At 37.0% G+C, this 13,981-nt stretch overlaps 1 protein-coding gene across 1 annotated transcript in view; it reads right to left on the minus strand.

The window, feature by feature from the left end:
* LOC145663778 (innexin inx3-like) overlaps positions 1–13,266 on the minus strand; it is a 28,618-nt gene extending 15,352 nt beyond the window's left edge. The window contains exons 1-2 of the mRNA XM_081729864.1: positions 13,180–13,266; positions 10,604–10,660 (exon numbers count right to left, since the gene is read on the minus strand). The gene's annotated coding sequence lies outside the window, so the exon portion shown is untranslated. The remainder of the gene's footprint in view (positions 1–10,603; positions 10,661–13,179) is intronic.
* Positions 13,267–13,981: the final 715 nt, after the last annotated feature.

A 13,981-nucleotide genomic window follows, 5' to 3' on the forward strand; every position in this document is an offset into this window, starting at 1 on the left:
TGTAAATTTATTCCTCTTATTCTGTGATTCATGTAACACTAAAACAGCTTAGAGATCTAACAAGGGAACCTTCCGAAAATGATAGTTGCAGTGAAAGATGTGGCCTATGCCAATTGAAAGAGCTGTAACAGAGATGTTCATTCCCAAAAAATTAGCTGCCCATAGCAATAGGTTCAAGAATTATAAGGGGTGGAAGTTCGGGAAACAGCAAGGTTGGACAAGGGGGAAAAGTGCAAATTACGCAAAAAAGGGGGACACGGCAAAGTATAATGCTGACAAGTGATGTATAGAAAGAGACTTGCCACAATAGGGAACAAATGAAGGCCACCAGTGGGGATAACAGTGTTGCCAACTGCAATGAAAAGTACATGTTTTGCAAAGAGCACTGTATGAAGTGAGTGCAATATTCACTTTCAACCTGTCATGTAGAACATAAAATATGGCGTGTAAAATTAGTGGTACAATCTAACAAAAGAGAATAGAAAAATAGAAGTACGAAAAATACGGAAAAGACGGAGTTGGCCATAATGCGCCACATTTGATCACGAGCTGTGCATATTAGGATGAACAAAACAAGAAGCACCGACTATGCAGGAAACCGACGTACCTAGAGTCGAAAAGAAAAACGAGTTCCAAAGTTGGCAACACTGGCCATGAAAATCCAGACAATTCTAATATAGTTAGGCCACTCGCTTTACAAAAAATAAAATTCCGGCAACGCATTAGTCTTCGCATCATTTGTACATGCTCGTCCACATTGTACGTGCAATTGTTTGATGAGACAATGGTCCACACAGAAGATACATTTGCAGTGAGCACAGCGGAATACTGCCAATCCGTCACACATGGTACAATGATCACCTGAGAATGTCTCGAAACAGTACTCTAGAGGTGTCGGAACCTTTGGTGGTCTCTATCACATATCCACACCTGTAGAAAGCAAACATGATCAAAGGCTGTGTGTTGCTGTCTGCAGTACTATCACCGCCTATATGATATATCCAGAGTATTCCACCTAACTCTGGGACTGAAATAGTTTCAAAGCGAAAAAAATTTGACACATCCTGTTGTCAGCACATCCGGTGTCAAACAAAAAAGTTTGTCAGCGGGCGACAAACTTCTGTGAGACGCAAGTGCCCCCAAGTCCCCCATCATAGGGTCAAGGGGTCAACTTCAAAATTTCAAATAACATCATCGGCCGAGTTATATTTCTTTCGAATATGCAACAACGCCTATCAGAAATTTTTACTATATGGGATTTCAAAATGTCCGCCAAAAATATCTGCTCGGTGACAAGAACAACGTGCCTTTTTGGCGGCTATTTTGAAACCGGTGCTTCACATAGCAAATGTTTCTTATAAGCGGTGTTGTATCTATTTAGAGAAATATCATCCGCCCCCTGTTCCCATTTGAAATGTTGCGGTTGACCCCTCGAGCCTTATGACGGAAGCCATGGGGGACTTGCTTCTTACAAAGTTTTCTTGGCCCTCGACATAAGTACATTCCTGTGCAATTGGATTTGCAACATCTCTTTTCGCTTCGCAGCAATTCGAGATCACAATGTTCGATGCCATGTTAAGAAACAACATATATTTGTGGCGGCCATTTTGAAAAAAACATGCTTCATATAGCAAATGTTTCCTATAGATGTTGTTGCACATTCCATGATCTATCGAAAGAGGTACCACTCGGTAACTGTTGGCATTTGAAAATTTGAAGTTGGCTCCTGGGGGCTTTGATAGGGATCCTGGGGCACTTGCTTCTAACAGACTTTTATCACCCCGTGACATTGGTATATTCCTCCACAACTGGATCCGTCACATTTTTGTTCCTTTCGCAAGTCTTTCAGGTCACAAAGTTTGGTGAGACACCCTGTATATTTCCACTTACGACCCAACCATGACATAATGTTCACTACTTCTATTATCGGATGTTGGCTCAACCCAACCATTTCATGTTTCCCGAATTGACATTGCGTCAATCACTCTAGCATTGATGCATTCCGAGTGATGCCTGTTGCCGGAATTTTCTGTTCGTGAAGCGAGTGGCCTAACTATATTAGACTTGTCTGGATGTTCATGGCCAGTGTTGCCAACTTTGGAACTCGTTTTCCTTTTCGACTCTAGGTACGTCGGTTTCCTGCATAGTCGGTGCTTCTTGTTTTGTTCATCCTAATATGCACAGCTCGTGATCAAGTGTGGTGCATTATGGCCAACTCCGTCTTTTCCGTATATTTCGTACTTCTATTTTTTCTATTCTCTTTTGTTAGATTGTACCACTGATTTTACACGCCATATTTTATGTTCTACATGACAGGTTGAAAGTGAATATTGCACTCACTTCATACAGTGCTCTTTGCAAAACATGTACTTTTCATTGCAGTTGGCAACACTGTTATCCCCATTGGTGGCCTTCATTTGTTTCCTATTGTGGCAAGTCTCTTTCTATACATCACTTGTCAGCATTGTATTTTGCCGTGCCCCCCTTTTTTGCGAAATTTGCAGTTTTCCCCTTTGTCCAACCTTGCTGTTTCCCGAACTTCCACCCCTTATATTTCTTGAACCTATTGCTATGGGCAGCTAATTTTTTGGGAATGAACATCTCCGTTACAGCTCTTTCAATTGGCATAGGCCACATCTTTCACTGCAACTATCATTTTCGGAAGGTTCCCTTGTAAGATTTCAATCAACTCGACTATCAAAAGCGAGACGAGAATTGGCGTTTATCTTCTCGCCTTGAATTTAAAAACACACATTTCATCTAAAATGTCTCGTCTCGTTTTCATGATGAGACGAGAAATGTCTCGTCTCGTGGCCAACAGTACTCTCGAGCCTGGTAGAAATTCAACACTGTATGAAGAAGTTGAATACATTTTTTAATGGTGCGGGTTTGACTCCTTAGTTCACAGGATTCGGGGCTCGATTTCCGACAAGAGAATCTTAAACTTTGAATGCATTAGGATTAATAGGATGAGGATTTTTTTTTATTTCTGGGCTCTCGGCGTCTAAAGCCATTTAGCCCGTCACGTATGAGGGATGACGTTCCTCGGCGAGCACATTATCCGGGGAAAGGGAAGGAAAGAAGAAAGCGGCCTGAGACCTATAAATTAGGTATCACCACGGCGTTTAGGTGGTGTGAATGTGGAAAACCTGATTCAGGATGGCTGACTTCAAAAAGTTTTTTACATTTTTTCGACCGAGTGTCCCCACCGGGAATCGAACCCTGGACCGCTCGGACCGAAAGTGAGAGTTTAATATCAACAGGATTGAAACTTCAACTGTAGGTTGACGTCTCATATAGCCTCAAAGCTAGAAAGGGGCAACAAACCCCTACAAACCAAATGATAATACCCTGTATATTTGTGGTAAAATTATTTTCAATTTTGCTGATATGTTGAAATTTAAAGAAATAACTCATGTTTTGCTTTAAATACTCCATATTTCCATCATTTTGAGGATGATATTACTTGTACATGGAAATATAGCCATAATGTTCAAGAAGTACAGAAGAATATGCGATGAATTGAAAGACTATAACAATGAAATGTATTGTGGTAGAAGCTAAGGGAGTTAGGTGAGAAAAGAGAGAACAAATAAATAGGTATTACTTGTGAAAATGTTAAACATGAACGTGAACTGACAGAGAGCATCAGAATGTGGGGAAAATCCTTTACGAAAATACATTTAAGTCTCTGAATAAATAGTTAAATAAGGAAGTGACTCACCAAATGTTTCTAGTGAAGTATTACTCTCTTCGGAGAGAAAAACGCGAGCATTTTGAAAGGATACGGACAAAAATTCGGTAACATTTAATGAACTGAACTAAAGAATAATGATATTCTGGGACTAAAAATGAACAAGAACAACATGATGCAGTGGTGAAGAAAAATAAAAAGTGATTGGAACGTTCTCGAAGAACAATGATATGAAGAAGATAAAAGAAGGAGAGTAGAAACTACAATTGGATAGTTTTCTAAGCCACAAAAAGTTATCTGAAGACAATACTCAAAATGTTGGTAACCGATATACTGGTAGAGGCGGAATTATATCTATATATATATATACAGGGTGGGCCATTTTAATTAATCCACGGAAATATCTGAAAAATGATAGAATATAGAAGAAATTTTTGAAGTACACGTTATATATTGCTAAGGGGGAAACCCAATTCCGCCAAAAGTACCCCTCCCCGCCCCCCGTAAATGGGGGTAACGGGGGGTAACTTTCAAATGTCAAATGGGAACATGGGTCGAGTAATACCTCGTTCGAAAGGTCTTGGAAAACTAAGTAACGCTGTACCAAAAGATGTTCCATATTGTGCACCGGTTTCAAAATGGCCGCCATAATATGGTTCGGAAACTCCAGTACCCGTAGTGTGAAAACCATGGAAGGTAAATGAATGGAACAAAATTGAAATACGTAAATATCATAGGGCATATCGAACGGTGTGGTCCCTGTGATCCCAGTGGCCCAGTGATCTAAAGGGGTCTTGGGGGCTAACTTCAAAATTTCAAATAGTAAAATGAGTCGAGTGGTACCTCGTTCGATAAATCTTGCAAAATCTAACATATTGCAGGAGAAAACGATTGATGTGAAATGGCAGTGTTCTCAAAAGGTCGCCGAAACATAGTATCCGTGTCAGAGAAAAGGTTTAGTACTCGTAGTATGAAAGCGATTGGAGATAAATCAACAAAAGAAAAACTGGAGTAGCTAATTGACGTAAGGCACATCGAGAGGTGTTGTCGGGGTGACTCCAAGGGCCAACTGAAAGGTATCCGGGGCCAAGTTGAAAATTTCAAATAGCAGCTTGAAGCGAGTAACATCACGTTACATAGACAAATTAATATCAAACAGCTTCTGTAAGAAAATTTTCGACATGAGACACCGTTTTCAAAATGATCGCAAAGACATGGTGACTGTGTCTAAGAAAACGTCTAGTGCTCATAGTATGAATACGGTTAGACATAAATGAAAATAATGAAAATTAAATAGGAAAACCACGGAGGCGTTCCAATGCTCGAGAATAATACAGAGATAAAATATTAGAGTAAAATTGCCATAATGTATAGAGAGAAATCCAAGTCCTGCAAAATAATCTCTCCCTGCGCTCTGTATGTGAGTGGGGTGAAAAGTAAAGTGAAACTTCAAACGAGAACTCTACTTTAATTCGTAAATTAAGGCTAACCTTAGAAATAGGTATGGTGTGGTTGAAACATTTGTTTGTAAGGATGACGCTGTAGTGACTAAAATAAAGAGAAACTTTTATGCAATGCGTGCTGGTTATTCAGAAAGCATTTCGGGGATATACGTACACACCGTTTCGTCCCTCAAGCTCACAATATGACATGAATGCTAATAGTTAATCAAAATGTAACTGTGGCCATCCGCGTTAACTTAGTGCACCAATTCTCTATGCATGAAGTCTGCCTTCCAAACAGCATTGGCTAGGTCAAGCGTACGCCCGAACCGTTGTCCGGTCGGACATTGAAATTTTGAAGTTAGCCCACAAGACCCCTTCAGGGAGGCCACTGGGATCACAGGGATTACATCATTCGATATGCCCTATGATATTTACGTATTTCAATTTTGTTCCATTCATTTACCTTCCATGGTTTTCATACTACGGGTACTGGAGTTTCCGAACCATATTATGGCGGCCATTTTGAAACTGGTGCATAATATGAAACATCTTTTGGTACAGCGTTACTTAGTTTTCCAAGACCTTTCGAACGAGGTATTACTCGACCCATGTTCCCATTTGACATTTCAAAGTTACTCCCCGTTACCCCCATTTACGGGGGGCGAGGAGGGGTACTTTTGGCGGAATTGGGTTTCCCCCTTAGCAATATATAACGTGTACTTCAAAAATTTCTTCTATGTTTTATCATTTTTCAGATATTTCCGTGGATTAATTAAAATGGCCCACCCTGTATATATATATATATATATATATATATATATATATATATATATATATATATATATATATACCGGGTGTTTCAAAACAACACTGATAACGTTTGGGAGGTGATTCCTGACACTATGGTGAGACAAAAAGTATAGGCCAACTTGGGTGCACAAATGCTTCCTTTCGGAGTTATAGGCTGCCGAAAACATGAAAAAATGAACTTTAATGGTCCATAACGTAGTCGGGTCAAGACTTCACTTAGGAACTAGTATGTCCCTATCCAAATATCCAAGCTTCAGAATCGTTAAACTGATATCCAAATTTCAGAACCCTGCGGTACTCACGCAGCAGTTTCCATAGAGAGAGTTTGGACACTGGAATATAATTTGAAGTATAATTTGAAAAAAAAAAAAAAGTTGTTGCGGAAGCACCACAAGATTCTGAAACTCGGATATATGGACCATTAAAGTTCATTTCTTCATGTTTTCGGCGGCCTATAACTACGAAAGGAAGTATTTGTGCACCCAAGTTGTACTTTTTGTCTCATCTTGGTGTCTTGCTCTCTACTTGGTCTCATCTTGGTGGTCACCTCCCAAATCTTGTCGGTGTTGTTTTGAAACACCCTGTATTATCCATCACTATACTAGTCCTTCCTGCTGGTGAGTGGCTAGCACGTGCGGCATTATTTTCCGGTTTCGATGGTTAGTGGGAGAACTTTAAAATTTGAACACTTTATATTGGTACGGATTCCAACTTAAACTGTAGGTCCCCGTCTCATATAGCCTCAGAGCAGGAAATGGACGCATACTTCAAAAATCCAACCACAAGTAACAGTGTTATGATCGTGTATTACTTAATAGGGATATATCTGCACCGTTGTTGGTAGCAATATTGTTGTTATCAGGGACGATGTACGTATTAAGGTAAAATCCGTTCCACTACGTGAATTTCAATTTCAGGAGTTTTACCTCAGATATGAATAACATCAATTTTATTCAATATGTAAGATTAAAAGGGAATGAGGCTTTGTGATGATGAGAAAATATATTGGAAGGGACAGAAACACGTTTTGAATCTGAAACCAGACGATGTGAAATAAAATTCAGATGCAATGGATTGTTACTGGTTGAGATTGACTGACAAGGAAAGAGTGGGTGATTATATATCGAAGTGGAAAATGTCTTATACAACAATCGAAAGCATTAAAGACAACTATTATGAAACTGTAATAATATTTTTCCAAATGCATATAGTGTGCGAGTTAAATGAATATACAGGGTGTCCAGAAAATTCACTTCCACCCCTAGAAATAGCAAACGGTAAAACAGATGCCAAAACTACTCAGAGGGTCCCACGCGGGGTCCAACTCAAAAATTACAAATGGTGATGGGATCAAGTAGCATATCGTTGGGAAACTGTTGGGAAATGAAAGAAGGCGAAACAAGTTTCGACTCTCTAAAATTACCATAGGCAAAATGGTAGCCGGTCAAAATGTCAGCAAAAGCGTCATTGTAAAGTCTATGTCCATTTTCATAAATCTGAAATGGTGCGACAGATGTAAAAACAGGAAAACACGTGAATCATCATTTCGAAAGTAGAATGATTGACAGTAAAAATATTTGTCCCAGGACCCTCCGCAGGGTCTCAGACGGGGTCCTACTCAAAATTTTCAAATTGAAAGGGGAGTCAAGTAGCATATTGTTTGAAAGCTGTTGTTAAATGAAAACAGATGGAACAAGTCTGAACGCTCTATGACAACACACTACAAACATCTTGTGTTTTTTTTCTTTCTTTTTTCTGTAGTCGGGTGTTCCTTTGTTTTCACTTTAATTCGTGTACGTAACATAAAGAAAGGAAATGCGCCTAGTCTGAGATTCTGTTCTTCGGGGCCGATTAATGTGTAAAGAAAGAAAGAAAACAGAAAAGAAACGACAAGAACAGAAAAACGAAAAGGGACGGAGATTATATATCGAAGTGGAAGATGGTTTATACACTAACCGAAAGCACTAACTATGCTCATTAAGAAACTGTAATATTATTGGACGAATGCATGTACGGTGCGAGTCATACGCATGTTTAATTGTAAGTATTCCCATTTTCATCGAATATTGTTTCAGATCGCACCGGAAATGGTTCGAATATAGTCTGAAGTTGATTACCTAGAGATTTGTGTTTGACAAAAGTACTAAATCGTAGTTAATTTTACATTTATAGGGAATGATTAATTCCATACACAAGTAATTGTTTCATTTAACAACACCTTTCATACAATATTCTATATGACCCCATTAAAATTTGAAAATTTTGACTAGAACCCCGTCTGAGACCCTGCGGAGTACCTTGGAACAAATATTTTTACTTTCAATCATTCTACTTTCGAAATGATGACTCACGTGTTTCCCTGTTTTGACATATGTTGCACAATTTCAGATTTATGAAAATGGTCATAGACCTTACAATGACGGTTTTGCTTACATTCTGACCGGCCGCCATTTTGCACATGGTAATTTTAGAGAGTCGAAACTCGTTTCGTCTTCTTTCATTTCCCAACAGCTTTCCAACGATATGCTATTTCATCCCATCATCATTTGCAATTTTGAAAAAAAAAATAAAATCTTTAAGTTTTACGTCCCACGATTATGCCGGTTAAGCTAAAGGAGACGGTGATGATGAGTAATTAATGAAATGGTGGAATGAAGAAAGTGAGAGGAAACGAGAGAACCCCGGGAAAACCCGCGAGCACGGTATTTGTCTACCACAAAGTCCACACGGTGCGAGTTGGGATTGAACCAGGGACCCCAAGCACCGGAGGTGAACGCTCTACCACTGAGTCACCAGGCCCCCTGCAATTTTTGAGTTGGACCCCGCGTGGGACCCTCTGAGTGGCCCTAGGACAACAATTTTTGCTGTTATATGTTGTACTTTTAAAATGATCAAACACATGTTTTCCTGTTTTGGCATCTGTTTTACTGTTTGCGATTTCTAGGGGTGAAAGTGAACTTTCTGGACACTCTGTATATTCACATAAGTCGCACAGTATATGCATTCGGAAAAAAAAAATATTACAGTATCATTAATGCTTTCGATTGGTGTATAAACCATCTTCCACTTCGATATATAATCTCCCTCTCTTCCTTTGTGAGGTTTTCCTACTCTCCTCTAGTTTTGAACTTATGATGCTTCACAAACATAGCAAAATTCACTATGATGCTTACTCCCATCTTATAAATTCCTGGTGAAAACGAATCTTTAACTTGAAACAGAAATTAAGCGGATATGGTATATAAACAAAGTTTATTCCTCTATAAAATATAAATAACTAAACTTCATATAGTTACTGTGATTACCATACTGTCTAACGAGCAATTCGAGAGATTTTGTAAGTTGGTTGTTTCAAGTTTAGCACCCCTTCAGCATCGCGACTACTAGAGATGTAAACCTACATTTTCAAGTGGAATCGAAACCACTGTAATGCCTTCAAGTTTCAATGTTCTCTGACCGGGACTAAAATCCGAAACCCTGTTCACAAAACTTGCACACGCTAACGCTGCTAACTTGGCCAGAAGGAAGGGTAACGATGCACTTGTTAATAGTCACTTAGTTCCTCAAATACGAAGAACTATTCGCTACATAAAATTTTCTTATAAGAATATAAATGAATCTACAATAAACTGTTGAACCTAGTGCTAACTGTATCCAAGACTTAACGCAAGATTTTTTTTTTTATTATTTCGATTTCGTTTTCTTATGGAATCATATAAAGTTTTGATCGTATGTTATGTTACACCTCGCGTCGGCTCCTCGTATCTATCAGTGCTTGCTTCACTGGACACACACACAGTGGCGCTCTCTACCGCGAGATGTATAACTGTTGTGCAAGAGTCGGTTGAAGTGGAAGCACTGTTACGGAGATATATTTGGTGTCTATATTCCGAAATGGACACAATCGAAGCAGCTGAAGAACGACAGAAGCGGAAGGGACGCAAGAGAAATGAAAATTGTGAACTTTGATAAAAGATTGTTTGAAGGGGCCCTCACCTTGAAGTCCCTAAAATGGTGGGAAAACTGTGCGAAAAACACGTTTGTTTTCACTTTTATTTCTTTTTGACAATGTTGCCATCACTTTCAGCCCCCCCAAAATATACGTTCTACATAAGTCTACAACAAATTTTTTAACCTAAAAATCAGCGACGTGCCCCCCCCCCAAATTTGTTTCTACATTTTTTTTGAAATTTTCAACATGGAAAAAAATAAAGAAAATACGCATCGATTGTTTTGAAAAAAATGCACATTTACTCCTAGATAGTATCTACAATCTGTGAAACTTTCAAAAATTTTCGATCACCCCACCAAAATTTAAAAACATTCAATTTTGAGCATGTGTGATACGATAATTCGGTAAGGGGGTCATTTTTTATAAAGTAGTGTTAGGTCAATAGGGACCCAATTTGGATCAAAAACCGATTTCACTATCTTACTAGAAAAGACCCTTTCAAAAAATCGAATTAAAGAAACAAGGTTTAAGTGTAGAAAAGAAACTACTGTCTCAATTGGAAGTTCTTAAATTAAAACTAGGAATCTGCTGGACAAATAATTGATTCACAGCTGAAACACTAATATCCATGGAAACTGTATATGTATTGAAGATGATATAATGATAAAATATCTATAACAAAAAAAAGCTTCGATAGCTTACCTGAATCAAGACACCTGAATTTCCACCTGAATGATAACACTGCTTCCCTCAAAGTTCCTAAGTAAAGAAAAGAAAAAAATCACTTCAGTATTTATCACTTCCCTAGTTTGTTTCAATTATTATCATCACGATTAGTACAAAGTGAATTAAAATTCTGGCAGTATCAAACAATTTGATAAGATTATTTCTTTTTTAAGTTTCACTAACATAATGAATGACAGATTTAAAATAACTTTTCAACTGAATTATTTAAATACTCCAATGGAAATATTACGAGCGGGAAAGTGCAACCAGTAATTTTGTCATTTTAAAAGATTTAAAATAACGTTTTACTCTCAAAGATAAACCAAGAGGATTTCTTCAAAATCTATTCCACCAATCTAATAACAGAATTCATATTATAAACATGGTCTAAAAGAGACTTATATTTATCCACCATATTTAAATTATTTGTACGAGAATGTTGTAGGGGGAAATGCTATATTTTGTGGTACTTGCTATATTTCAAATACAGTTTTAAGCTGTTTTTGTTAAGAAAAAGGCAGAAAAATCAAAGCTTTCGTCAGTCTTTCTAATCAAAATCATAGGCAATCAATCAATATAAGGAAAGGGAGTAAATTAAATACAAAATAATATATTCATTAGTAACACACTTCTTCCAATGTTATCACATGTGTCTTTTGCCAACGTTATCAGTCTTTGATTTTCTCTGAATGAATAAAAGTTTCTATGTTACCAAAGCATCGTGAGGCGCTTGTGAAACTATTAGAATTAAGACTTAGTAGTAACCGGTTACGAAAGGAAAAATACAAACCACATATAAACCTACAAGATGTCCGGGCAGGCAGAGCCTATCTTGGGCTATTATTATGTTTACTTTTAAATCTATAAAGAAGATGAGAAGGGATTTAGTGTTGTGAAAAATATTTCAATTATGCTTTAGGAATAAAAAAAAAGTTTAAAGGAGGATATAATTTGTGTAATTTCTGTATTTGTCTGAGTTCAAAACACTTCTAAATATTGGATTGTGGCATGGTGATTCACTGGTTTAGTGTTTTCCTCTGAAGCAAAGGTACCTAGTTCGATAAGAGGTCACAGTCTGTGATGGAAACATCATGTCTGTGAATTTTCTCTTCCTTCCATCCACATAGTCATTCCACTAAAACTTTCATAATTATTCCACAATATCCACAATATCGTACGCCGAATAATGTCACAATTGCCTTTCGATGATAGGACACCATCAAATATTGTAAGCACCAAAAGTTAATGAAACATTCTATAAAAGTTACACACACTTAATAGAAGTCACAGTCTGTGATGGAAACATCATGTCTGTGAATTTTCTCTTCCTTCCTTCCACATAGTCATTCCACTAAAACTTTCATAATTATTCACTTCCGTTAACTTTTCGTGTCTCTCAGTATTCAGGGCGTATAAGTGAGATGTAAAATACAAATTTAATCCCATTAAGTTATTATTTAACATTTAAAATTATACTTTACCTTTTTATCTTCTCACTACCTGAAATGCAACTTTTAAGGAATAAAATATTATAAGAGTGAAAGAAACAATTAGATACACACTAAGTTGAGGACAATGGAATGATATGTTAGTCAGTTATGGATATTCAAGATCAGGAAACTGGATTCCAGCGCCATTTCTAGCTTTCTATGTGCTCTGAATTCCACAATATCGTACGCCGAATAATGTCACAATTGCCTTTCGATGATAGGACACCATCAAATATTGTAAGCACCAAAAGTTAATCAAACATTCTATAAAAGTTACACACACTTAATAGAGGTCACAGTCTGTGATGGAAACATCATGTCTGTGAATTTTCTCTTCCTTCCTTCCACATAGTCATTCCACTAAAACTTTCATAATTATTCACTTCCGTTAACTTTTCGTGTCTCTCAGTATTCAGGGCGTATAAGTGAGATGTAAAATACAAATTTAATCCCATTAAGTTATTATTTAACATTTAAAATTATACTTTACATTTTTATCTTCTCACTACCTGAAATCCAACTTTTAAGGAATAAAATATTATAAGAGTGAAAGAAACAATTAGATACACATACTTTCAGTGTTTGACGTAAGACATTTGTTCATGTACTGAGTATAAATTTTCTTGCTGAAAATCAACTCCCTAAATTTCTTGTTTATATTTGACCACTCTATGTATTACTAATGAGAGAAAAGAGAACCAAACTTATGAACCAAAAACAGATAATTTCTCGACACAGGAACCAAAATTACTCTTCTTGGTGTTTATTAGATATATTTCATGTTCCTACAAACCACACTAAGTTGAGGACAATGGAATGATATGTTAGTCAGTTATGGATATTCAAGATCAGGAAACTGGATTCCAGCGCCATTTCTAGCTTTCTATGTGCTCTGAATTTCACAATATCGTACGCCGAATAATGTCACAATTGCCTTTCGATGATAGGACACCATCAAATATTGTAAGCACCAAAAGTTAATCAAACATTCTATAAAAGTTACACACACTTAATACCAAATATAACCAGAAAATATATTTAAAAAAAAGAAAAGAAACTTACTTTTCACCTTTTCGCAGTTGCTGCGTTCAGAGCCCTACACTCTCTGTCACTAACGAGGTTAGAATGAGGAGTTTGCAAGTGTAATCCCTTGATATATATAGCTTACAGCAGCCTTTGCACTACCGAAGTCGTTGACGATACTTTCTTCTTCCGCTATTTATGCTTTCTATTAATGTTTTCTAAAGAACAAATAGTTCTGTAAGAACTTCGTAAAAAAAAGAAAATATAATTATGTTTGTAGAGTAGGAAATATCCTTTTAAAAAAACTATTTTAATAGAACGAAATTTGGAGCTCTTTTCTGCAATGACGTATAGTTGATAAGAACTAGCCAATCAGAAGCAGTTTGCATTGTTTATTCATGCGCTGAGAAGGTAGTCTTCCTGTCACGTGGCCTTCCTCTCATGCAATAATCGTCATTTGACTTACGTAGTTTTGTTCCTCTCTTTCATCATTCATTTTTCTAATTCCAGTTTTCTCACACACAGCAAAATAAATTATAAAATATAATATCAGTATAATTATTCCCTAATGATGTTTAAAATGTATTTCAAATGAAAGACAATATATTACACAAAATACGTTTAAATCGGAAACTATCATCCTAGTACTTTTTTTCTCGCTAACATTAGAATGGTAATCGTTTTGAGTAAGGACGTTTTTATTATGATGCTGTATTTATTTTAGCAAGGTACTTAAAAAGATAGATAGTATTGAAAAATGCTATTTTTGAAGTATTGTTAAGATTTGGGCCTAGAAAAATGTCCAAGAACTTCCATATTTTCCTGTCATTATAAGAGAGCT

This window comes from Thermobia domestica, chromosome 11 (genome assembly GCF_964235325.1).
Source record: "Thermobia domestica chromosome 11, izTheDome1.hap1.1, whole genome shotgun sequence".
Lineage (NCBI taxonomy): Eukaryota > Metazoa > Arthropoda > Insecta > Zygentoma > Lepismatidae > Thermobia > Thermobia domestica.